Source organism: Topomyia yanbarensis, chromosome 1, assembly GCF_030247195.1.
Source record: "Topomyia yanbarensis strain Yona2022 chromosome 1, ASM3024719v1, whole genome shotgun sequence".
NCBI lineage: Eukaryota > Metazoa > Arthropoda > Insecta > Diptera > Culicidae > Topomyia > Topomyia yanbarensis.
The window spans coordinates 54,635,063-54,662,477 of NC_080670.1; the positions used below are offsets into that span (position 1 = coordinate 54,635,063).

At 38.2% G+C, this 27,415-nt stretch overlaps 1 protein-coding gene across 3 annotated transcripts in view; it reads right to left on the reverse strand.

Annotated features, from left to right (window-relative positions):
* Positions 1 to 24,119, reverse strand: part of LOC131677633 (hemicentin-2) — a 709,680-nt gene extending 685,561 nt beyond the window's left edge. For all 3 annotated transcript variants that reach the window (XM_058957531.1, XM_058957529.1, XM_058957532.1), the window contains exon 1: positions 22,398 to 24,119. The gene's annotated coding sequence lies outside the window, so the exon portion shown is untranslated. The remainder of the gene's footprint in view (positions 1 to 22,397) is intronic.
* Between the last annotated feature and the right edge of the window lie 3,296 nt (positions 24,120 to 27,415).

Sequence of the window (27,415 nt, forward strand, 5' to 3'; positions counted from 1 at the left end):
ATGTTTGGATCGTCCCGCAAGGGAACGTTTCAGTTTATCCCCGCGTAGTTTGTACGCGGGACATGCCGAGATATCATGCAGACTCTCCGCACAGTAAGGACACTTTTCGGCTTGCCTACTGCACGAATCATCTAGATGATTCTCCCCGCATTTTCCACAGCGGGCCTTGTTGCTACAATGGGTGGCTGTGTGACCCAGTTGTTTACACTTTGTGCAATTCATGACCCGCGGCACAAACAGACGCACAGGCAGACGAACCTTGTGCAAGAGGACGAAATTTGGCAAAGCGGTACCAGCGAAGGTCACCCGATAAGAGTTTGATTGGGGGTACGTTTTTGAACCATCCCCCGCAACTACTACTGAGTGCAAACGTTTGCACTCAAGTATTTTAACTGGCTGAAGTAAGCGGTCTCTGAATCGGCCAACCCCGTACTTCAGCAGATCCTCGCACGTCAAACTCTCATCGGTTACGACGCCTTCGGATTGTACTCTTACAGCCGGAATATACACGTTATAATCCCGCGTAAAGTGCTCACAGCAAGCAATATCGTTTGCCTGCTTTGAGTTGGCTAGCAACACCCTTATCTTGTCCGAGCGGACCTTTGAAATTTCGGTCACAGCCGAGAACCGTTCCGTCAGGTCTCTAGAAATCTGAAGAAGATTCAGTGATTTAGTCTTGGGCCGAAAGAAGACCACAAATGGACCAGTTGAGAGTTCTGGATAGCATTTGGGCCGGGGGGGAGCCTTAGAAGTTGAACCCGATTCAACTTCCATTTGACCATCCGGAGAGGGAACCATAGAAAACGTCAACGCACGGGGTCAGCGCCCGCGCAGACGGAAGAAAGCAATAAATGTGTTACAAAAGACAAAAACCACTTAGCTTTAAACTGGTGTCCAACGACGAACCGATCCAGCTTATACAGCTGGCTATTGTTTAAGCCTCACACGCGAACAAAAGACTGAGGACCGAACCGAACTGGCAAAATAACCTTGAATGCGGATTAAAACTATTCTTTATCGCCTCACACAGCACTACGGACTAGAAAAAAACAACCTCTGTCTCGATGGAGAGCTCGAAAACGAATGGAATCTTATGGATATACTTCAGATAGTGAAAATAAAAAGTAACAAAATACTACGGAATAAAATCACCTACCACTATAGAAAAAATGACAACAATTTGAAAGTAGAAAAAAAATATAGTCAGAACGATCTCACCGGTAAATGCAGATACTTCACACTGCGTTGTGGCTCTGTCGGCGTAGATTGCTGGTTGATGTTTCGCTTCTGATGACGATGATGAAAACCACACAATATATTCGGACGTTGGCAAAGTATCAGTTTTGCTGCTGGAACTTGCTAGCGTTACTCCACTAGCTGCAATGTATATTGCAGTCACAACTGGTCTATCGGTGGCGGATCAATATTGACGACTGTGGGTGAAAATCTATATCCGGAACCGTCTGTACCACGAAGTGAACCGTCTGTACCACGCACCATAACGTCGAATCCGCTCAAATGCCTTCATAGTCTTCTGTACAATGACCGCTGAAATCACTTCCAAACATAACCAGCAGCGGCGGGCCGGGAAATGGTTTCGCTCGAACTTCACATCCGCACGTAGAAGCTTGCTTCTCAGCGAGCAGCGCAATGACGCCAAAATCTTTCCGGGAACGCTGAACTAGCTATCCACCGTATAGCACTCCGTGTTCCGTCACCGAGAATTCGTCGGAAGTAGTCCAACAAATAAAACTTCAGAAACTGCAGCAAAATGTTGGAGAGAAAAAAACCTGACGGAAAAAACAAAACTGTCTCGAAAGAGACCTCGCCTACTATTCCAGTTCGTTATCTGGGATTCAGTTCATAAAAAAAGTTCGCTTCTTATTCTTACTAAAATTCGTTAGTTTATCAATATTCTCGATAACTCAAACAATATGGGTATTTTTGGAACGGGCTTTACGAGTAGATGATGACAACGGATGTTTGGTGCCATTTCGAAATCCGAAATGGCGAGCTCCGGCTGCACAATAGTCTCGATATCTCTAACAATATGGGTAATTTTGGGACATGCTTGACGAGTAGATGACGGAAATCGATGAGGGATGCCATTTTGAAGGTCAAAACAGTGTCTCCTGGTTAAGGAAAATCATATATAACCATATCATACGCATGGCTAACCACTATACTTATAAATGCCTATATTTTTTTGGCTATAGAGATATATTAACCGGAAATCGCCATCTTGGATTTCAAAATAGATGCAGACATCGATTTCCGTCATGTACTCATCAACCCCATTTCGAAAATACCCATCAACAGTAAGGAGCGAAAATTTCTTCGAATGTTGAATGATTTTTTTCGGTTATTTGAATGAAAAAATATTTTGTTACATTTGTTTGACACTTCGTTTTTCGATTGCGAAGAAGTTATATAGTGAAGACCCGATTTTATCAGCCCCAGATTTTGTGTACCTCCCGTTGACAGTTAGTAGTTTGATGGGCTTCTGCAGACGAACCAAATTGATTTCGAGTAAATCCTTTCTTGAGCATATTTTTCTTATCTTCGAGATCCGGAATATGCAAAAATATTTTTTTTTAGATTTTTTTGTAGTTTTCATCGTGATTCGGCATCCAAGAAATAATTTCGTAGCGTTGGTTTGCTTGGGGCGGACGAATCTGTGGTACTACGAAAGCTTAATCGCGATGCTGCACATCTATTACGAAGTCCATATTCCAGATAGCGCACAGGCAATGGATAACCTATAGTCATTCGACTAATGATCGTTCGGTCTCTCCCTATCACGTGATTTTGTTAATTTTTCTCAGGCATTCTTTGGTGTGACTGTTCGGAAGGCCACGATGTAAAAACCATTCTTCATGTAATTAAATTCTTTGTCCCCGTGGTAAGACGGTTTTTCTTGCTCCGAACAACGCTACCTAATTAATTGGAATAACGGCAGGATAGAAGCATCACGAAGCACATGGTTTTTCCGTGAGTACGTGAGTACTGCTGCTAACACTGTTCCTGATGCTGACGGCGTGGGTTTCGCGGTAGCTTGGCTCGTATGAAGCATGAAGGTCGACGACAGCCATGCTGAAGTTCTCCGACTGACAAAAAATTACATATCACGAAAGCATCGGCCTAATCCACCCAGCAGAAGCTTTATTGCAAGATCTATAGTTGAGAGTCTTGATGAGCTTGTATCCTTGAGATGACTTTGATTCTTAACATCCAATCATCGATTAAAAATGATAAACATACAAATGAGTGATTTTGATCTTTTCGTAACTTTTACCCAATACCAAGTAACTGAAAGTACACAAAACTCTTGTTTTCGCCAATATGGAGGATATTCTAATAGAAAACATCGAAAGTTCAGCTCTGTTCTGCATGGCGGGATAACAAAAAAAACCGAAGCCAGTAATGTGCTCATCTCTCATATAACCTCTTTTTTTCTCATTTTGATGAGCTGCGACGAGCTCGTATCGCTTCTTCATTGGGCACGTTTCAATCTTTTCGATTAACCCCATCCCGCGCCCAATCTAAACTATCTCGTCAAGCTACTATCGGTGATTTCTTCTACATCAAAATCGATATCTACCTACGTACATAGGGATATACGCCTCCATTCTTCGTCAGCACGCGAAAACTATGCTACCTTAGAGCTGCTGTAGGCTAATGGAAAAGATCCGATGAGAAAGTTATATTTTTTTTTTTTGGTCTTCCTTCCTTCCGACAAGTAGCAAGACATTGTTCGAGAGTAGCAGCAGCGGCACTTCCCAGAAAGCAACGGAAGGGACGGAACAGAATCATGTTCAGATACGCTTCAGATAGGGCAGTGATAAGACAGCTATTGGACGACGGAGACCGGAAGCCGGCCGCCAGCGCGAACATGGGGTCGGGGGAGGATTATGATCGGAATGAATAGGAATGTATTCAAATTTCAGCTCGATTCGGAATTGGTGCTTTTGCGGAAGGATATTTTCTTTTGTGCCTCGGACGGTGCAATCGATGCCACGAGAAAGCCACAATTTGGACCGATTGTGCGGTGAGAAGTTGCTGGGCTGCGCGAATGCTGCGAGCTATTTGAAGGTCTGCTCGGAGGGAGAAGAAAATAGTTATTGACCTAGATACTGGAACGGTTCGCATCATTTGTAGTTATGAATTTTAAAATACTAGGAATATTATTCGTGTTCAGTAACAATAACACTGAGCAGTGATGCCAAAAACAGAAGATATTGAATATTTATACTGATATATGGAAACTTGAGTATCAATGGAATGTATAGCAAAGTGACTATTAAATTTTACAAACAGGTAATGTGCAGTATTTAGCGCCTTAAAAAAGTTCGTATGCGAAAATTAGACTTAATCGGACGAGATTAAAAATGCCGCTAAAACGTTGAAGTTCGAAAAAATTTACCCGTGAATTTTACCCCGTATTTTTTATGCCAAATGAATTTCTAAAGTTTTACATTTCTTATAAAAGAAATGTATAGAATTCGCTCAAACTTTCAAGATTTTTTCCGAGGCCCGGAAGGCCGAGTCTTATATACCAATCGACTCAGCTCGACGATTTGGGACAATGTCTGTGTGTGTGTGTGTGTCTGTGTGTGTGTGTGTATGTAACGGACAAATTCTCATTCGTGTTTCTCAGCAATGGCTGAACCGATCTTATCCAAACCAATTTTAAATGAAAGAACTAAAAAACAGTATGAACGCTATTAATTTGTTTTTGATTCTTATGTTTAGTTTCCAAGATATGAATGTTTGAATGCGTAAAAATGGCGTTTTTGCAGTTTTTTTTTAATTATCTGCCGAAATTGACAATATAGATTACCAATTTATATGTTTTTAGACAGCTTTAATGAATACCTTTCGAACAAGCTATAGATTGTCGAAATCGGACTATTATCAAAAGAGATATTTAACATTAAATGCGGACGAAAGATTTTTATCATTTCCCATTGCCAGAAATATGACCAAAAACATGTAATCTATTTTTAACGCCAAAACGGTTTATTTTAGGTCAATAGTATCTTCGGTGAATTTAATGGAGGAAATATGCCCTTTCTTTTGGTATTGTGCTTTTGCTGATTAATCCCCCTATGAGTGAGATATTTTCACAAATTTTCTTGGAAGTGATTATATCGAAATGATGCCTCCAGCAAATTTGTAGCTCTTACTTTTGCGAATAACTTTACTGAAGACTTCAAATATCTATTTTGAATACTTTAAAAGTTATGGCTTGATTACTCTTTGTCGCCCATTTATTGTTCCATATAGCAATAATCCATTGAAATAAGCCAAACATTATTTCGATAAAACGAATTTTGCATTTCATTTTTCTATCTACAACCGCTAGAAATAATCACTGAATACTTCCAAGTTGTCTGGAAGGAACTTGATAACTTATCAGTGCAAAAATGTTCATTTGTGCGAACCTTCTGACTGCAATTTTTCTAACTCATGATCATCGGATCGATCTGAAACATATCGGAAAATGAAAAGCGAAATAAATAACTCCAAGCGCAGGCGTTGCTAAGAGAAGGTTTTGGGGTTTAACACCATACAACGCTCCCCCCCCCCCCCCCCACCACACCCACAAAAAAATTGTATTGAAGTTGAAAATTTATTGATGCAGACTGATTTAATTCAATATTACAATAACAATTATCTGATCCGTACATTGATATCCTGTTGTTGTAAACGTCATGAGGACTTTTGATAAATTGTCGGAATGGGGTCCTGATATGTAACTGATCTATTGGTCTTGCATAACTTTCAACATTTGCTAAACATGTTTTTGCCTTTCTCATTCACTCTAAAATTCGTCAATCTAATCCCGACCGGGAGGGCCGAGTGTCATATGTCTATTGATTCAGTTCGTCGAGATCGGAAAATGTCTGTGTGTGTATGTATGTGTGTATGTGTGTATGTAGAAAAAAATGTGACCTCTGTTAATCAGAGATGGCTGGATCGATTTGCACAAAGTTAGTCTCAAATGAAAGGTACATCGGCTGCTATTGAGTTTTTTTTATTGATTGGACTTCCGGTTCCGGAGTTACGAGTTGAAGAGTGCAATCACATAGAAAATTCCCATATAAACTGGAATAAAAATTTTCAAAATCAAATTTGTATTTTTGATGCCAAATGACTTTATAATGCATGAAACATCGAGATTTGATGTAAACTCGAAAAAAATAATGATTGACAAAAATTGATTTTTTTGGACTTTGGTACATTTTTGCCTTTCTCATATAGAAAGGTTATGCAATCACTCTAAAAATCGTCAATCATACCGGCCCGGAGGGAGTATGCAGTGAGGGGTTGCTACTTTAAAATTAAAACTAGTTTAAAATTTCTTAACAAGTTGAAAATTTTTGGCAGGACCTGGATCTCCCGGATCTTACTATGTGATAGTGAAACATCGCTTGAAACCAGCGCCGGTCAAGCAATGTTTCAGTATCACATAGTATCTCAAGATCGTGGCTGTCGATCCATTGTACGTATGTGCAAATCGTACTGAACATGTAATATTCATTTCCACCATTGTATTGAACATAACCCGCCATGGAATCGTAGTCTGGACAAATGAGAAAACCACAATTGCACCACTAGGTGGATTAAAACAGGTTTTTATTTTGGGAATGCGTCGAGTTGAGACGAAAACGTAATATGATTAATATCGAGGATAACACTTTCCGAATGTAGAGAGAAATTTATGAAAAATGACGATTTCCATTCGACTCTAGCAAGTCCTGATCGATTTTGATGAGAATTTGATTTTTGTTGTATGACCAATTATATGTATAGGTCAAATGTTCAAAAACAGTAATTTAAGGTCAAGATAACATCATTTTGAAATCGCCAATTTCGGAGGTTTAGTATCTTCGATGAGTTTTACAAACGTTAAACAGCGCATCATTTGATAAAGTAATTTTGGCGGTATATCGTCCAAGAAGTATTTATGGTGAATTTTCTCAGGTTAATATTCATGACTACAATAAAGTCTCAACAAATTCGCTAAAAACACGAACTCTGAACTATTTTCTGAAAAATTAATTCTGCATAATTTTAAAACTTCAAAAATTACGGTTTCGGAATTATGCCGTTTGGACAGTAAGATCGATTTTCACCAAACCCTCACCAATTGTAAAATTGGTATTGTAAAAAAACGTAAGGGCGATACTTCAATGCTGATAAGTGGGACCGAAAAAGTAAACAATCGTCAAAGGGGCGATACTATCATTTTGTCAATTTCAATGGCAAACACAAATTATAATTTAATAATTTCAAATACTTCATTCAAGTTTTGGGTTTCGATCACTGAATCATGCAATCTAGGATGTAAAAAACACAATAGTTCTTAAATAGGAAATAAAACCAAGTCTGGAAATATTCACTGTTGATTTTCTTTGAATGGTGTCACTGCTAGTATCGCGTTTTTTTTCAGAAAAAGCGTTGATTTTTAGGTCTCAGTCGCGTTGGAAATTTGAGTAAAGTATAAACTTCGATTTTTTGGCTCAGTACAATATACATAACCCCTTTAGGAAAATTCAGTTTTCCCACCACAATGCATTGATTGAGGAATTTAGATATTTTATTAACAGAGCATTAGCAATAATTCGTTTGTATGTCTATTTTATGGGGCATTTTTTCGCTTTCCCATTGATTTGGTTTGAGATTTCTAGCACTGATGTTGTCCTATGGCTATGCTGAGTCCTGCCACAATCCCATGTAGTATGTGTTATCAAAAACATCGCGAAGCATCAAGTTCTAAATGTTCTCAAACGATATAATATCCGAAGAGAGTGATAAGAGTTATAAGAAATGTCTCATCACACTGTTAGGTGGATTAAAGGCGTTTTAAGTATAAAAATAAATTCAAAGCTGCATTTTGAAGCTCAAATCGCATTTCAACTCAAAAAATTTCTAACTGCTATATGTGGTTTAAAACTCAAACTGCTATGTATGAATTTTATTAACAAGCCGTTCACTACGGTAAGCTTTGTGCTGAGACAGTATTCCCAACCCCGCACATAGGGTTAGAGATTTTTCCAAAAGAGATTTCCCTAGCCCGAAAAGAGGCGAATGGCTCTAAGGTTATAACCTCTATAATAAAAAAATGCAAGAAAATACAGCCACCATAACTTCATCCTTTTCGGGCATGTACGAAAAGCATGAAGTATGTTCAGACAAGGCCAGACCATCATAATCAAATATCCAATCCACGAAACGATTAAAAATGTGCATACGGTATTCGAAGGCAATTTTCTCGAATAAGATAAAAATGAATATTAAAATATTCAATCAAAAATATTTCCTTTCAAACCAATTAAATTAATTGAATCTTCCGCTAATTCACAGCGAAATTTCAGTCTACCATAAGAGACAACTCCCATCCACAACGCCAACGCATCGATTATTATTGAAGGACGTACGTGACTCCGCGCGCCGAAGAAAGCTGTTCTCCACGGGTAGAGTTCAATATAGTGACAAGGACGAACCAGATGTGTATCTGTGTATGCATATATCACACTACAATCATGTTTTAATTAAAGCAAAGAATGTCACACACCATACGCTAGAAAACATCGGCCATGCGGGGGATCTATCTGTCTACATAACTATGCTTGCTACTCATAGATGAACGGTTGTTTCGACGCTATACCCCGATAGTAACTACGGTGCTACGCGCTCGGAACACGGTGCTGCAGCCGTGGCGTTTGGAATGGAAATGAGCTTTGTGATGTTCTCGCAGCACGGATCCCCCGCCCCGCTCATCCCATCGGTAAAGGGGATACAGCGCTTACTATGTCTCTGGTGGTTCGCGTGTGGGACTGATGGAGGGAGTAAAATTCATCGCTGCTGATGACAGCGAAATTGGCAAGGATTAGTACCATAATTGTCCTGGGTGCGGTGATTGGTGATTGTGTGCTTCGCACCGAACTAGCGATCAAAGTGATTTGGCGGTATAGAAAGTTTCGGTGCCATCGTCGTAACACTTTTATGACAGCCTTCTAAGAAGTGATAATCATCGGTATTAGTTGCGTGTGAAAATCGGTATACCACCTCCTCAAACGGCAGTTTGCATTATAATCGGATGTGTCTGTTTGATGGTTAGCGGTAAAGTTTTCGTACGAAGTATCAAACAATTTGACTATTTAAGAATAGTTAGAATGTAGCAGACGGTGGTCGGCTATTTTCGTCCGCGTCCTTTCACACCTATTTCTATAAAGTGATTCAGCAAAAGTTATATCTTTGAAAATGAGTCACCTTAGTAATGCAATTAATTTCTTGCGTTTTTTATTGCAAGCAACTAGACTTTCGTTTTATTATTTCTTAAAGTGCAAATATTTTGTGGTATGTAATTTCAAATATTCGATAATTTGATAGCATTGTATCCGCCGAGTGATGCCAATTAATCCTTTGGCACTCGCGTGAATGGCTTCTCGAATCAGTAGCCGCTGGTGCTGAAAGAAGGTTTCGCTAGAGTTTCTGAATGTGTTGCATTAAATACAATGGCGCGAGTATCGGAGGGTTAAGGTGACATTTCTTTGGACTAACCAAACTTCTTTGTTTGTTTAGTGTTTATTTGACCAACACGGAGCATTAAATGTGCGTAGGGAATACGCATGGCCTTATCTGTGCGGAATGATGACAGTTCGTGAGAACGGTTGCAACCTAGTTAGAAATTTGCGGCTCCTCAAATCAAGTTCATTTTAAAAACTTCTCATTGTGCTGAGTACTCTCATGTACTATATCATTAATAGCAACAACATCAGGTGTCCTTTCTATATTTATTGCATCTTCTACTTTTTCTGAGCTCAGCACATTGTTGTTTGAAATTATTAAATTAAATTTTCGTTCTAATTGTCTTCCATCTTCCTCAAATAATAATAATAATCTTGCTCTTCCAAAATTTTTTCAAGGGATCTTTTTTTTTACATTTCTTATAAAAGAAATGTATAGAATTCGCTCAAACTTTCAAGATTTTTTCCGAGGCCCGGAGGGCCGAGTCTTATATACCAATCGACTCAGCTCGACGATTTGGGACAATGTCTGTGTGTGTGTGTGTGTGTATGTAACGGACAAATACTCATTCGTGTTTCTCAGCAATGGCTGAACCGATTTAATCCAAACCAATTTTAAATGAAAGAACTAAAAAACAGTATGAACGCTATTAATCTGTTTTTGATTCTGATGTTTAGTTTCCAAGATATGAATGTTTGAATGCGTAAAAATGGCGTTTTTTGCAGTTTCTTTGAATTATCTGCCGAAATTGACAATATAGATTAACAATTCATATGTTTTTAGACAGCTTTAACGAATACCTTTCGAACAAGCTATAGATTGTTGAAATCGGTATATTATCAAAAGAGATATTTAACATTAAATTCGGACGAAAGATTTTTATCATTTTTCCCATTGTCAGAAATTTGACCAAAAACATGTAATCTATTATTAACGCCAAAACGGCTTATTTTAGGTCAATAGTATCTTCGGAGAATTTAATGGAGGCAATATGCCCTTTCTTTTGGTATTGTGCTTTTGCTGATTAATCTCCCTATAAGTGAGATATTTTCACAAATTTTCTTGGAAGTGATTGTATCGAAATGATGCCTTCAGCAAATTTGTAGCTCTTACTTTTGCGAATAACTTTACTGAAGACTTCAAATATCTATTTTGAATACTTTAAAAGTTATGGCTTGTTGTTTGTGGTTTACTCTTTGTCGCCTATTTATTTTTCAATATAGTAATAATCCATTGAAATAAGCCAAACATTATTTCGATAAATCGAATTTTGTATCTCATTTTTCTATCTACAACCACTAGAAATAATCACCGAACACTTCCAAGTTGTCTGGAAGGAACTTGATAACTTATCAGTACAAAAATGTTCATTTGTGCGAACCTTCTGACTGCAATTTTTCTAACTTATGACCATCGGATCGATCTGAAACATATCGGAAAATGGAAAGCGAAATAAATAACTCCAAACAACGGCGTAGCCAAGAGAAGGTTTTGGGGTTTAACACCATACAACCCCCCCCCCCCACACCCAAAAAAAAAATATTGGATTGAAGTTGAAAATTTATTGATGCAGACTGATTTAATTCAATATTACAATAACAATTATCTGATCCGTAGATTGATAACCTGTTGTTGTAAACATCATGAGGACTTTTGATAAATTGTCGGAATGGGGTCCTGATATGTAACTGATCTATTGGTCTTGATTTCACAGTTGTCTAATAGCATCAATATCTAATTCCTGCCTGAAAACATTCCAATAGAAAATTCCAGAGTTCTGTAATCAATCATAATCCTCAGATTTCTTTTCAAATTGAGCTAGCTTTTGCAGAGATGTACTGTAATAAGGGTCTTTATTTAATAGGAAGCGAAGTTAAACTCTAAAAATCGTCAATCATACTGCTACTTTAAAATTAAAACTAGTTTAAAATTTCTTAACAAGTTGAAAATGCGGCAGGACCCGGACCTCCCGGATCTTCCTCCATGATCCACCGCTGGTTTCAAGCGATGTTTCAGTATCAACACAAAGTATCTCAAGATCGTGGCTGTCGATCCATTGTATGTATGTGCAAATCGTACTGAACATGTAATATTCATTTCCACTATTGTATTGAACATAACCAGCCATGGAATCGTAGTCTGGACAAATGAGAAAAGCACAATTGCACCACTAGGTGGATTAAAACAGGTTTATATTTTGGGAATGCGTCGAGTTGAGATGAAAACGTAATATGATTAATAACGAGGATAACACTTTCCGAATGTAGAGAGAAATTTATGAAAAATTACGATTTCCATTCGACTCTAGCAGGTTCTGATCGATTTTGATGAGCATTTGATTTTTGTTGTATGACCAATTATATGTATAGGTCAAATGTTCAAAAACAGTAATTTAAGGTCAAGATAGCATCATTTTGAAACCGCCGATTTCGGAGGTTTAGTATCTTCGATGAGTTTTACAAACGTCAAACAGCGCATCATTTGATAAAAAAATTTTGACGGTATATCGTCCAAGAAGTATTTATGGTGAATTTTCTCAGGTTAATATTCATGACTACAATAAAGTCTCAACAAATTCGCTAAAGACACGATCTCTGTTACTATTTTCTGAAAAATTAATTCTGCATAATTTTAAAATTTCAAAAATTACGGTTTCGGAATTATGCCGTTTGGACAGTAAGATCGATTTTCACCAATCCCCTACCAAACTGAATTTCTGGCTACGCCGCTGACTTCAAGTAAGTAGAAACAAAGATGTTCTACAGTCGTTCACAAGAAACATCTTCGTATGCTGAATATCTATTATAATACATTGACACCCCAATTTTATCAGCCGCATATGAACATATGTTTGATGGGCTCTAGCAGACGAACAAGATTGAATTCGAGTAAATCCTTTCTTGAGCATGTTTTCCGTATCATGAAGATGGAAATATGCAAAAATGAAAAGTTCATCATAATCAGAAATAGTTATCAGACTACATCAAGGGACGGGAAGAATATTTTAACAGCTTCAGTTTATTATAAAGAAAAAAAATTGCCCGATTTAGTCAATGTCCCCATTTTGTCAGCCTAAAATACACAATGAGATTGATAAAAATGGGTCTTTACTGTATGTATTGTTCACTGTGTTTCACATTAATAGGTACATTACATTTTTGGGGATTTTTTTATTGCATCGAACTACAACAATGTTTAGGTAGCTTTCAAGGGGTTATTTTATAGACTTCTTCCAAAATTTGGCGAACCTTTTCCAATTCGTATACCAATTAATTGGTATACTTAAGGGTTTATATGTTGCAGATAGAGAAAATACTGAAATTTTCAGCTTTTTTCCTACACAATATTACGAAAGCTTATTAAACAATTTTTCCTAATAGGTTTGTGAAAATTATAAACTATTTGAAATTTTTTAATAGTTTTATTTTTTATTTAACCGTGATTTTTTTAATAAATAGTGACAATCGCTTCACAACGTAGTCTATTTTTCATGGCTTGCGGTGAGCACGATCTCTCGAATTGCTGAACTGAAAATTATGGAATAGAAATTAATTTTTAGTATTCTTTACAGATTTAACTCGCCGCGCAGATAGCTCTGAATTAGACCCGCTGGTGCCCTAAGACGATTTCGCTAGATTTTTAGAGCACTCCGCACCCAGTGCATTAACGCAAGTAACGGAAGGTTATCGAAAAGATTCGTGAAAATGAAAATTTCAGTAATGATGATGATTTTCCCTAACGGTTAGTTTTCGAGAGGTTTTTATTTGTTCTTTGGCATTAGGATTAGCGATAATATTTCAAATCAAGGATACTACTGGGCCATACTTTAGAAAAAGTCGATGTCGAAGTAAAATTTGGAACTATGCACGCATGCACTTCAGAGATAGCGTGATATCAGAAGCTGCGATTTCATTTCAACGCTTTTTTTTTGTGAAAAGGGCGATACTTACAAATGTAAACATAAGGCTTTTTTCATACATGCGAATGAGGGCTTTGAAACGCAACAAATTAACCTAAAAATTTGGATTCTACGATATTGCTTTCTTAAACTACAGCAAAAAATACAACGGGCGAAACTGTATTTTTGTTTGTTTATTTAAAGTTTCGTCCTCCACGCTCCATGCAAACAAACAGGGCGATACTTTTTTTGCTAGCAGTTTAGAGGCGAAACTGTTATTTTCGTATTTTTTAGGATTATCAAGCTGATACCAGCTGTAAATAGTAACAATGATCGCTATTGAAAAAACCCGGACGAAATCGGTGGTGTAAAACGGTAGTTATTGTAAATAAACGTAAGGGCGATACTTCAATGCTGATAGGTGTTACCGAAAAAGTAAACAATCGCCAAAGGGGCGATACTATCATTTTGTCAATTTCAATAGCAAAAACAAATTTTAATTTAATAATTTCAAATACTTTATGAAGTTTTGGGTTTCGATCACTGAATCATGCAAGCTAGGATGTCAAAAAACACAATAGTTCTTAAATAGGAAATAAAACCAAGTCTGGAAATATTCACTGTTGATTTTCTTTGAATGATATCACTGCTAGTATCGCCCTTTTCAAGAAAAAGCGTTGATTTCTTAGTTCTCAGTCGCGTTGGAAATTTGAGTAAAATATAAACTTCAAATAGATTCAAAAAAAATTCGTTTTTGCCTTTCTCAATAGAAAGGTATTGCAATTGCTCTGAAAACCGACTTTTTAACGGAGGCCCGGAGGGCCGAGTGACATATACTATTCGATTCAGTTCGTCGAGTTCGGTAAATGTCTGTGTGTGTGTATGTATGTGTGTGTGTATGTATGTGTGTGTGTATGTGCGTCTGTGTGTGTGTACGCGAACATAATCTCACTCACTTTTCTCAGAGATGGATGAACCAATTTTTACAAACTTAGTCCCAAATGAAAGGTGCAACGTTCCCATAGGATGCTATTGAATTTCTAATGGATCCGACTTCCGGTTCCGGAATTACAGGGTGATAAGTACGAACACGCAGAAAATGTCGATTTTAATAAATTCTGCAATGAATGTATAATGGTGAAATTTTTTCCAAAATGTGACCACAACTGCTTCGATTTGTAGTACTAGGTCATTAACAGCCATTCAAAGTCTCTTTGGTCACATTGGCCACCATCATCGGTTCCGGAAGCCCCGGCGGAAGTATCCAAATTCAGACTAACAGTCACATCGGTTTCTCGGAGATGGCTAGACCGAATTAACCAAACTTAGTATCAAATGAAAGATGTTGCGTCCCCGTAAATGGCTATTAAATTTTATCCCCAACCGACTTCCGGTTCCGGAGTTACGGGTTGTGGCGTGCGATCACATAGCAAATTGTGATTCAAATCGATACTCCGATGAAAGCAAAAAAGGTAAAAATTTCGCTAAAATGTCTCTCAAACAACTTAAATTTGCTGTTCTAGGTCACCAACAGCCAAACAAACTTTCGTTGACTACATTAACCCCCATAGACGGTTCCGGAAGTGCCCGGGAAAAGCGGCCATCTTTAAAAATTTACAAACTCACATCAGTTTCCCGGAAATGGTTGGGCCAATTTTCACAAACTTAGTCCCAAATGATAGCTATAATATCCCCATAGATGTCTATAAAATTTCGTACGGATCGCTTATATGGTTCCAGAAATATAGACTAAACCGTCCGGTCACATATGAAATTCCCATATAAGCCGGAACTCAAATTTTTTTTCAAAGGGGGGACCCCATGAAATTTCAGAAATCGAATTCGTATGTTTGATGCCAAACATCTTTAAAATGCATGAAACGTCGAGATTTTATGTTATCTCGAAAAATTTTTTTTTATAAAAATCGACTTTTTGGGACTTTGCCGATTTCGCACCTTTTTTCAGTTCAATATTACCGTGGCTGTTTTTTTCTTTTTCAAAATTTTAGAACTCGAATAATGATTTATTTTCCTGTATATAATTGTCATGTGATGTACAATAATAAAATGTAATATATGCATTTAAAAGCTCTTAATGAATATAAACAACGCACACATACTCGTGATTCATGATTGAGAAAGGCACAATTGCACCGCTAGGTGGATTAAAATAGGTTTTTTTTGTTTCAGTACAATATATAACCCCTTTAGCAAAATTCAGTTTTCCCACCACAATATAGATATTTTATTAACAGAGCATTAACAATAATTCGTTGGTATGTCTATTTTATTGGCCATTTTTTCGCTTTCCCATTGATTTGGTTTGAGATTTTTAACACTTATGTTGTCCTATGCTGATTTGATCGATTCTATGAGTCCTGCCACTATCCCATGTAGTATGTGTTATCAAAAACATCGCGAAGCATCAAGTTCTAAATGTTCTCAAACGATATAATATCCGAAGAGAGTGATAAGAGTTATAAGAAATGTCTCATCACACTGTTAGGTGGATTAAAAGCGTTTTTATTTTATAAATCGAAGGCTGAAAGTGTTTAGTAAGTAAGTGTTGCTAAAATGTTTTTTATGATCCGTGAATTAATTCCGTTGCTACAGGGCTTTGAACGGATCTATGTCCTGAGCGTTGACGGACGCTCAGAAAGGGGTCATGCACTAATTACGTATGGCTTTTTTAGAACTTTTCAACCTCCCCCTCCCCCCTGATAAGAGTTCGTAAAATTTTGGTGAACTCCCCCTACGTAAGACCTTATCATGATTTTCGTAATTAAAAAAGCATATTGTTAATTCATTAAATAGAAAGATAGCGAAAACGATACCTAAAGAATTATTACAAGAAAATTAATGACAAAATTCAACTGTAATCATCAGCAGTTATTTTATTACAGTCTTAATTTTGCCCAGTAGAAATTTCAGAATAACTACTGGGAGATATTGAGAAACTCCGATTTGGTCCTTATAGTCTGCTTCGCTATATTCGGAAATAGTTCCTTGTGATGTAAAACCTCTTCTGGTGGGAATTAATTCTGAGTTCCAACTGTGATGATTACCGTACGCGTAGCTCCGAAGAAAATTCGTAGATGGCTATCTACGAATTTTCTTGAAGTCAAATACAGTTCACATTCTGCAAATATTTGGTCTACAATCTTTGACAATCGCATGACAGAACATTTTCCGGCTATCTTGCGGAAGCGAAAATTTGAAAAAAGGATGTTAGCCTAATGACACGGTATCAACACTTCCTAACTTGTAAGGCATATGGTGACTCCAGTTCCTGAACAGAACAATGTACCATAAAGAGTCAAGAAATTACTGTAACTGCTCCAACACCATCGACAATAAAGTCGCTCCTCATGCTGCCAGCAATCAATAATTTTCCATAACTAATTTAGGAATCATATCCTGCCGAAAAATACTTTAATTCGAGGTCCGCCCTTCCTTGACCATGATGTACAATATATGCTCGTTTTGTGTAATATACGTGTTCATGGCAGAAATAAGAAATAGTACCCTTTTCTTATGAAAATAATATTTTCTTTATTGATTTCATTTTTCATTCTTGTTTTATGATATTACGTAAGAAAGGACAAACCCTCCCCCCCCCCCCCTTAGGTAAGAATTCGTAAGATATTTTGAAACTTCCCCTCCCCCCATATTCCCTTACGTAATTAGTGTATGGCCCCTTACAGGAAATGAAGGAACATTTCCTTTTTTAAACTTTGTAGTAAAGGCCGAGAGGCATCCTTTAACGAGGCTCCAAAAGTGACACCTCTTGGAAATGCTGTGACAAAACCGAAGCAAGTCGCTCCTGGTGTTGGAGGATTAACATGATACGTAAAATTGTATAATCTCAAACGAAACATTGATTGGAAGAGCTACACTGTCGCGTTATCCGCAACCAGGGATGTCAACGGTACCGGTAAACTAAATTTTGTTCGGTATATTTACATTTGCACAAGCTGTACAACCCGCTACAGCGACGTATCACTACAGCTCTTGTCAGAACGGTAGCCAAACCGAGTACATTTTCCCGTACGGCAGTAGAATACATTTTTGTTTTGCTGCTGTACTCCGACTGCTCGGTGAGAGTGTGGCGTAGTAAAGTTTGTTCTCTCGCTTTGTACACTTTCCTCTGCATAGTCAAAGGGAGAGGCCCGCACACGAAAGCGTTAATGCCGGTCGTGGCGTAAACGAACCGCATTCATTGTCGTCGTTTGTGATTAAAAATATTGAATAGATTAAAAATATTAAAAAGTGTAAAATAAGGAAAGAGAAGCTGTACCGCTCGCGTCTGATGGCTGTATTGAGGGCAGTATTTTTTTGTCATGTTACTGCTTTGCTTACAGACTGCCGTACAGCGCTGGGCGTCCTGCACTAGCGAACGACAGCAGCGTCGAAAGAGAAATGAGAATGTAGGCAGAAAAATTACAGCCGCAGAAAAGGTAGGCATTTTGCATCCTTGTCCGCAACTATCGACTCGACACAGGTACTACCTCCGGAGGAAGAGTACAAGTTTTTTTTATCAAACTTGATTCTCGATACCGCAACTCAAGCTCAAACGAAACGAGTACCCGACACGAATACCCAAAGTCTTCTCGCGAAACGAGGTGGGACAAAGAGTGCTTAGATTTATAAGCGGAGATGGCCGCAGCGTATAAAGTATGATTCACACGATACATCAGGTTTCCGTCACCGATACGGAACGTCAACGGAACGGCAAGATTAGTTACATGCAGATAAATGGAAGCATTCACACACACAACATCAACGGCATGGAAAGTTTTGACGTACAGCATGTGTGAACGGGCACAAGAGAAAAGTATTACAATTATCCTGACGGAACGGTGACGTTCCGTTGACGTTGACGGAAGCTGATGTATCGTCTGAATCGTCCTTAAGGCCTGCAGTAAGTGACGTTAGAAACGCGAATGGAGAGCTTGATAAAAACCAAGAAACGTAATTACTGGCCTGGCGCCGGCTTGTTGGCGCATTAACGAGAGAGACATCAATGAGCACTTTTTGGGGAACAGCCAGAGGTATGCGAAACCAAAAGAGTACCAACGAGATCGTGGAATATTCAAACCGAGGGATACCTGAACAAATTCTAATGGTCTCAGACACCATACAACACCTTAAAATGACCATAAATACGGTCCGTGCCAAGTTTCACAGCCATCAAAACACCATAAAATGGTTCTCAATAATCCACAAATACACTAAAATATGGTTTTTATATGGAATCTACCGGACCATGGTGATGGTGTTTGCAAGGGTTGATCCCAATGAAAGCACTATCTAAACACTATGCAGGGAGTGAAATTGGACCATGACCATGGGGGTATTATGGGCTTTTCGTTTGCTCGGGTATTTGATTCCGCCAAAAAGGTTTTATTCGGATTTTGCTCTGGAACATAAGACCTACCGCGCCGCGTCTCTTAACGACACCGCGGACGAAGCCCCTTTTTCGTTGGTGGAGTTCTCACTTGTTCTCTTCCCATGTAACAATAGAGCCCCAGGGACTGATATAATCAAAATCAAACCAAAAACACGCTTGTTGAATATATTCCTTGTTTGGACGTGAGTCTTTGTTTTTTTCCTTTCTTAAGGATTTTTTTATGAACGTGTCCACTGGAAAACAGACAGAGAAAGAATGACCGGAACGGTGAGAATGAAGAAACTCACTTTTACTGGAAACACTGAGAAAAGATATGTTCTCAAGCAGGAATCGAACCTGCGATCTCCCAGTCTCTAGTTGGGTGCGTTAACCACTCCGCCATCGAGGAACTGTGATGATGCCACATCACACATGCCATCTCCTAATTGACCCATCGACCCCCAATGTCTCCTATAAGCAGATCGTCACCTCTCTTTCTCACCGATCGGGCCAAATCTCTCTCGTTATCTATCTATGCGCTCAAGGCTTGAGATATTTATTATCACTGTTTGCCCCATTTCCTAACTCAGTCGCCACCAGACAGTTGGTAGTGAAAGAGCTATGGAGGGGCATGTGATGGCATCATCACAGTTACTCGATGGCGGAGTGGTTAACGCACCCAACTAGAGACTGGGAGATCGCAGGTTCGATTCCTGCTTGAGGACATATCTTTTCTCAGTGTTTCCAGTAAAGGTGAGTTTTCACCGTTTCTTCATTCTCACCGTTCCGGTCATTCTTTCGTTGTCTGTTTTCCAGTGGACACGTTCATAAAAAAAACGCTTGTTAAATTTATTTAATTAGTTCCTTGAGAGTAACATTATCCAACACGATTGGAAACAAGTGAGTCTCATCGCCTTCCAAGAGCCAGGAAAACCAGCCTCCGATCACTGCTCGTATGGGTCGATTGTTATGGTCTCCCGTATCCGGAAAATGATCTCGTATGAAAATGATCCTATTCCGGCTCGAAAATTGGGTCGAACTAAATGGTTTACAAATATTCAAATGGTCTATGCTAGCAAAGAGCAGATGGCATCAGTTTTCTTGGACAGGGTTTGCTCAGGAACACAAATTGTCATATTGTTGTTGTATGTGAAGTAATGAACATTGTTTTACTGTCAGCGGTGTATTACCTAATTATGAACAAGAATCATAACAAAAATGTAAATATGTCCAAGAAACAACAACAGTAACCCAACCGAACATTCGAATGTAACGCCATGAATATATTCGGGGTAAACTAATTTTTCGAAAACACAAATGGTTTCATGGTTACGAGGTTTATTATACATAATTTCAGGAACTTTGTCACGGTTGTCGTAAATCGATCAGCTCGCGATATCGTGATCTTTTGTTCAAAAATTTATGAACGGATTTTTTTCCATGTTCACACAAAGTTCTTAGCAAGCTCTCAAACTGCCTAAGCTTGAATGGAACTTGGAAGTTGCTTGATCCGCTATTGGACATTGCACTGTTAGCACAATTATTTAAATCGAAAACGATCGACGGAAAATGTGGCGGATGTAAATAATTTTTTTAACTAAATTGGAACGAATTTCTATTATAGTTTTTTTTAATGAAAAATGTACATGCTTTCTATGCATTTTCAAACCACACGGAGTGCTAGAACATATATTGTTTTAAATATTTATGATGGCCTAATTTTTTTCATTCATTTTATATATTTTCTTCGATTCTATGAAAACTGAAATATTTTAATAATTTTCTTCATTTTTTTCTTTTCTTTTCTTGCTTATTTTGTTCCTCATGTATATTTTATACGTTTCATTTCTTTTATTCATATTATATATTTTCTTAATTTAAATAATTTTATTCTATCAATTACTGTAATATTTCATTCGACTTATTTTAAATGTTTTATCCATTATTTACATTTTCTGCATATAATACATTATTTCACAATATTCATTTTTAATAATTATATCACTAGCTTTCGGTTTGTTTTCGTAAGCAATTTTATTACTTTGTACATTTTGTTAGTTCTATTCTTTTTCTCATTTTATTGGACTAATTAATTTTATTTGTTTTATTAATTATATTCTTTTATGTATTTTGTGGATTTTATTTATTTTATAATTTCATTCATTTTGTTTATTCTACATAGTTTTAGTCTCTATTAATTTGAGTATTTGCGTATTTTTCTGTTTGATTTATTTTATTTATTCATTCTTATTTTTTCGTTCCATTTGTTGTACTTTTATTATTTCTTTAATTTATTAATTTATTTTTTTTATTTACTTCATTTATTTTATTTACTTTATTTATTTTATTTATTTCATTTATTTTATTTATTTTATTCATTTTATTATTTTTTTACTCTATTTATTTTATTTATCTTATTTATTGTATTTATTTTTTTTATCTTAATCGTATTATTTTTTTATTTATTTATTTTGATAGTTTGATTTGTATTATTCATTTGATGAATCTGATTATTTTACTGATTACATGCAACAATTTTCTTCTTTATTCATTCCATTCATAATTCATTCTTCAATTATTTAATTGCCTTAGTTTATTTTATTTGGTATAATTCAATCATCTTGGAGGTTTAATTTGTGCAGGAGTCTAAACTATGTCACCGCAACTCTAGTTAGGTGTTCTGCTAATAAATTAATCAGCAAACAGTAGTAAGCATAAGAAAGGTATCATTTCACTGCTAACTTGATCAAATCAGTTTTTTCTAAGAAACCACAAGTGGTTTTTTTTAAAATTAGTGTATAGATCATGACCAACCCGTGCAAAATCAACGGCTTAGAAAAAAAGTTCAACTGGCAACACTAGCTGTATTCGGATTAAAGCTACTGAACAATAAGGGTAATAAGTGATAATTTCATGAAAAGTAGATAACATTTAAAAATGCAGCTGAAACAATAATAGTGCATCGGTTTTAATGCAGAAAATGCAAGCGATAAGCTGTATTTTAGGTATATTAACAAAAACAGCAAATTCGTTTGAAAAGGATGCCATATTTATATGACTAGAAACAGTGCAGTGGTCAGAACCTAAAACGTGGTTTGAAAACTTTAGAAGTAAACCCCACTCTGAAGTTAAAAACAAAAACACTTTATCAGCATTAGCGTCTCCACAACCAGCAAGTCATTACCTCGACCACCCCCGTTTCAGCACATCCCAAGCGCGCAAAAGTATTTGACCCGAAACACGATTTCAACTCGTTGTTCTACTCCTTTTATATTTTCGCATTCCAACAAACGGCAGAAACAATAATGAACCATTACTCAGCATAACCTTCACAGTGAGTTCGTGCGGTTTGAAGTTCTCTTCCGGCATATTGCTGCCAAACTACAGTACCGTGGTGGTCCAAGCACCAAGTTTTTCTATGTATAAAAATATACGAGCATGACGAGCAGTCTCATAAATATTTACAAGGATTAAACTTTCAAGCGACTGTCAAGAGTGGCTCTCCACGCGGCTCCAACAATCAATAAAGGGTAACATGTTTATCAAAATTTATATCTCAACACATAACTTTACCGCTTAATTTTAGGAGATCCTCGGTTGCCGCCGTCCTGCTGAGTTTGGCTGCTCGCTTTTTTATTTTCGTGCAGCAGCAAATTTTCCGGAAACCTGCTACCCGCTTGTTTTACGATAGTATTCCATTTTCACTTTTTTTTATCTCTCACAGCCCGACAGCGGACGCTTTCGGATGGTTGAAGTTCATAGGAAGCTGGTTCTTTTTTTCCGGCGACCACTTCCGGTCTCTGGTACCACAATATGCCGCCGCGCCGTCAGATAGAACCAGCGTCTACGCCACACTTAGTACGATGCCAGCAGCACGAAATTTTCTGTTCTATGAACAACACTCACTATCACGGCGCAGATAGACCAAACCCGGCTAGCCTTTGCGATCCACGGGCGTGCTGCGGGGCTCGGAAGTTCAACCAATTTCACACGCAAAAACACGCGCAGCACTTTGAACCGCGATGTTCGCTCTCGACTCACAGACCGATGACGGTGGAGGATGCTGCGGGTGCGGACAATCAATTTTCATCACTTTTTATCGCCTTTTTTGTGCCTGGCTCGCTCGCTTGGCCCACTGCCGAGGCACAATATAAATTAATTTTTATCTTTTCAGCGGTATTCATTATTGGTCTCATTTTTGGCACCCTGATGGGAGACCTATAGGGGATGCTTTTTGGTTTATTTTATTTATTGTTGTTGGAAACTTTGTTTTGAAGATAGTTCTGATGGTATTTTTAGCTGCAATAGATTCGCCGTACGACCAGCGATATTTTGGTTCAATTGATGCACTTTACAGAAGCACTTGCACCTGCGGTTGCCTTCATTCGTTTCGGATCGTTTGCCTGCAAATCGGTACGATAAATTAAAGCTACTAACATAATCCTCTGTTTAGCGAAGGGTTCTCCATTGACCACAAATATTAGGCCATCGATGCACTGGCCGTATCGAGAGCCGATTTCCCAAATGATAGCAATAACGTTGTTCACAAATATCTCACACACGGAAAGCACGACTATATCCCATCGACTGTGCACCAGCTGAGCTTAAGCTTTACGCACTAACAACTGTTATCATAGTCACCCGAACGGTGTCACTTTTGTGTACGAACTCGAACGACCGATGTCGAACGGGCGGAAGGATCCATTTACTAACCGAGCAGCCTCCGAACTATGTATAACCACGTAGGTCCACTCTCACCAGGGATAACATGCTACACCAGCAGCAAGCATCCATTATCATCACCAGCGGAGCCGCAGAGCATCAGCAGATACCACCAGCACCGATGTCATCGATTTAATAACCATCCCATCTCACGACCGCTCGCACCTACACACACTTTCCCTACACTTACAGCGCTCTATTCCTCGGTACCTACCAACGCCCGAAACAAACTTTACAAACTTCACAAACCCCGTGCTGGGAAGCTTTGCTGCATTTATTATGCCAGGAAATAGAAATAAAAAAAAAATCGCAACTCCTTCACATCACACGGCACTCCCACCCCTGCAATCAATCGCCCGGACAGTTATCGATGCAATCACGGCTAATTACACACGGCACCTGTTCCACCCCTTCGGTGAGCGATGATTTTTTTCTGCTTGCATACAAAACTGCAAACTGCAACTTTAACGCGCGATCAACGCCAATCGGCGAAACTCAACCGTGGGAAAATCCGACCGACGAGACGCGCAAAACTACCGCGAAGGACCCAAAAGTGCATCCGTTGGGCATAAATGTCACGCTGAAACTACTGAGACCAGCCAGTGTTCGCATGGCCAGGACTACCCGACGAGCTCCCCCGACCGACCGACCGACAAAAAACACTCTCCTACTTTTCTCTTTTCGCTCTCAAAAAACATCGAGATCCTGGCGCTCACCAGCCAACCATCAGCTGATAACGCGGTAGATCCTAGATCAAAAATATCCAACGCCTGTTCCTAATCTTCCCACGAAAGACCACCCACAGATACGACGAACGGATGGGAAGCGCACTGTGCAACTATATCACCCACAAAAAACGTTGTTCCGCACGAACTCACTCTCTGATTTTCCGCGTAATTTTCCCATCGAGTTCCGCTCGCACTCTCAGCCTCGCACCTTTGGATGGCGTTGAAGAGTGCTGAAAAAGACATGCGCCCTACGGGTGGTGATGGTGAGCATTCAGCGAGGTCGTAGCTGTCAGGAAATTCCGTCGGTGAGTGCCGTCAGATTGCCGTCAATGCAGGCACCTGCGAAACTAGCGACGCGGTGTTGTTCAACCAGGAAACTTGATAGCCGATGGAATGGATGAGCGTCAGCAAAGGGGTTCGGACTGTTAGGTCGACTAATGGGTAGTTTGGTCCTTGTTTTGGGGTCTGTTTCACAGCAATAAATCGAGCGTATTGCTATGAAATATATAATTAACGAGATTGAGATGGAAATATTGTGTACACATAACTTGACGATACTAGGAAATTTATTCAATGTTTTACAAAGAGAAGGTCCATAGAATTGTGTTTGTAGCTTTGACATGATGTTTTAATTTAAAACTACAAAGCAATTTTTAACAGCCAATATTTATTGGACGCAAACATATATTTAATTATAAACACACATTTAAAATAAAGGACGGATACAAAATTTTAACAAAAATAAACATAGGAACTAAATCAAAATGTTAATCAAAACCTTAAAACTAAAGCAAATAATAAACCTAAAATTAAATAATCAAGCTTGAATACAAAAAATTAAACGTGTTCATATGAAATTTTAAGCATAATTGCAAAGCTTTTTTCGTCTCAATCTTTACTTTAGTATATGTTTAAATTTGGTTACTAATTGAAATTTAAATTAGAAGCAGAGCAGATAAAAATATTAATCGTAAATATAATAAATAAATCTGTTTTGTTGCATTTGGTGGACCATTAGTAGAGTATTAAGCCATTGCACAATATTGGCAATATGGGTCATTTCACGCGAAGTGATCAAAAACAGATTCAAACTTGAAATCGACTTCACGGATTTGAACCAAATTTGGAGAAATCGTTCATTTAGGGCCAATATATAAAAACCCAAATTTTTGTGTCAATTGAACCACCCCTCGGGTCATGGGAGCACCCCCCGTTTTGGCAAATTTCCAAAACCCTTGATTTTCTTTTGATCATATCTCCAGTACTAATTTCTCTAGAATCAATTCGCAAGATGGCTTTTGAAGAGAATTGTTCAAGGAGTCTAGAAAAAATATTAATTTTTGGCGGTAGTGCTGGCAATTATGCGATTTTTTCAGTTAAATATTAAAAGTTAATTTTTCTCTCAATACATATAATTTAATTTTGAAAATTCTAATGCCATCGCGTTCCTCGGACATTTTTACATAAAAAACACTTATCATCTCAGTATAATATGAGCGCATCCTGAGATATACCGTTTGGAAGGGAAAAACTCGCATTTTCTCATATAAAAATCCATTTTCATTGGCCGAAATTGAGAAAATCTTCAAACAGTCATAAAAATCGACCAAGACCTGCTAAAAGCAAACCAAAAACGTAGTTTTTCATCATTTCTCGTATATTTCACGAAAAATTATGTTTGAACTCAGTATACAGAAGTTGGTTATATAGAGATTATAAGTATTTTTTATGTAAAAATGTCTGAGATTGAGATTTTGAGATATTGAGAAAATAAAAACCTTTTAATGTTTAACTAAAAAAATAGAATAATTGGCAGCACTGCCGTCAAAAATTAATATTTTTTCTAGATTCCTTGAACAATTTTCTTCAAAAGCCATCTTGTGGTTCGATTCTCAATCTGACGGCACTCACCGACGGAGAGTAAATAGAACCGAAGATATGATCAAATGAAAATCAAGAGTTTTGGCAATTTGCCTTGATTTTCCCATGACCTGAGGGGTGAGTCAATTGACACAAAAATTTGGGTTTTTATATATTGGCCCTAGATGAACATTTCCTCCATATTTTGTTCAAATCCGTGAAGGTCGATTACACGTGCCTTGATCACTTCGCGTGGAATGACCCCTATACATTTGCACTAATGTTGCATTGAAACTCAACTTCAGCGTTAACAATGCAACCAAGCTCTATATTAGCATCATAAATGCATACATGCACAGCCGAAATATAGCATAATTCCTTGGTTTGTATACAAGTTTAAAACTGAAATAAGGCGTACATGCCTCAATGATCTTTCAAGCACGTATACTTTACATGCGCATTTACTGCCACTATATAGCAAATATAAAGTCGATATAATGTTATCATAATCATGTGGGTTTAATCGTTATGTAACTCCCCTTGAAGATTATAGGAATCCCATATCGGAGTATCAATGACGAAACAGTAGATAGCAGACGTCTCGTGCTGCTTCTCGGGCGTTTGGCATGATTCTCGCTATTGCGTTCGTCGCCTTCGCCGACTTTTCGTAGGCGTTGTCCATATGGTCTTTGAAGCTCAACCTGTAGTCGATAATCACTCGCAATTGCTATAGTGCACGTTTTGATACAATCACTTTCCCTCCGACTTCTCCGTCTTGCGATGAGCTATCTGCAGCTTGGGCCCGTACATCTAGTTCTCAATCGCGTCTATTGTCTCCGTCACCGATACCTCCACTTCTTCAAATGTCTCACACATTGCCGCTAGTGACACGTCGTCCGCGAAACCCACGATTTTCACTTTCCTGGGTAGCCGCAGTGTCAAGACCCTAGCGAACATCCCATTTCAAACAGTTGGACCGAGAATAGAGCTCTGAGGAGCGCCCGCTTTGACACGCCTTGACTTCTGCCCTTTGCTCTAGAAGTAGCTCTTCAGTGAGCACAGTGCAGAATCGATCTGCTCTTCGCTTCTGTTTAGATGCCTTCTCGGCACTCTCGAGCACTGTCCGAATTGCATCCACTGACTGTCGAACTGTATCTTGTACAGTCCGCGCTCGCCCTCCGTGCATTTCGTTAGCCTGTTAAGAATGATTCTTCCAACAAGTATGTTCAGCAAGCTTACAAGCCTGTAGGAGCCCAGATCGCCTGGTGGCTTCTCTGGCTT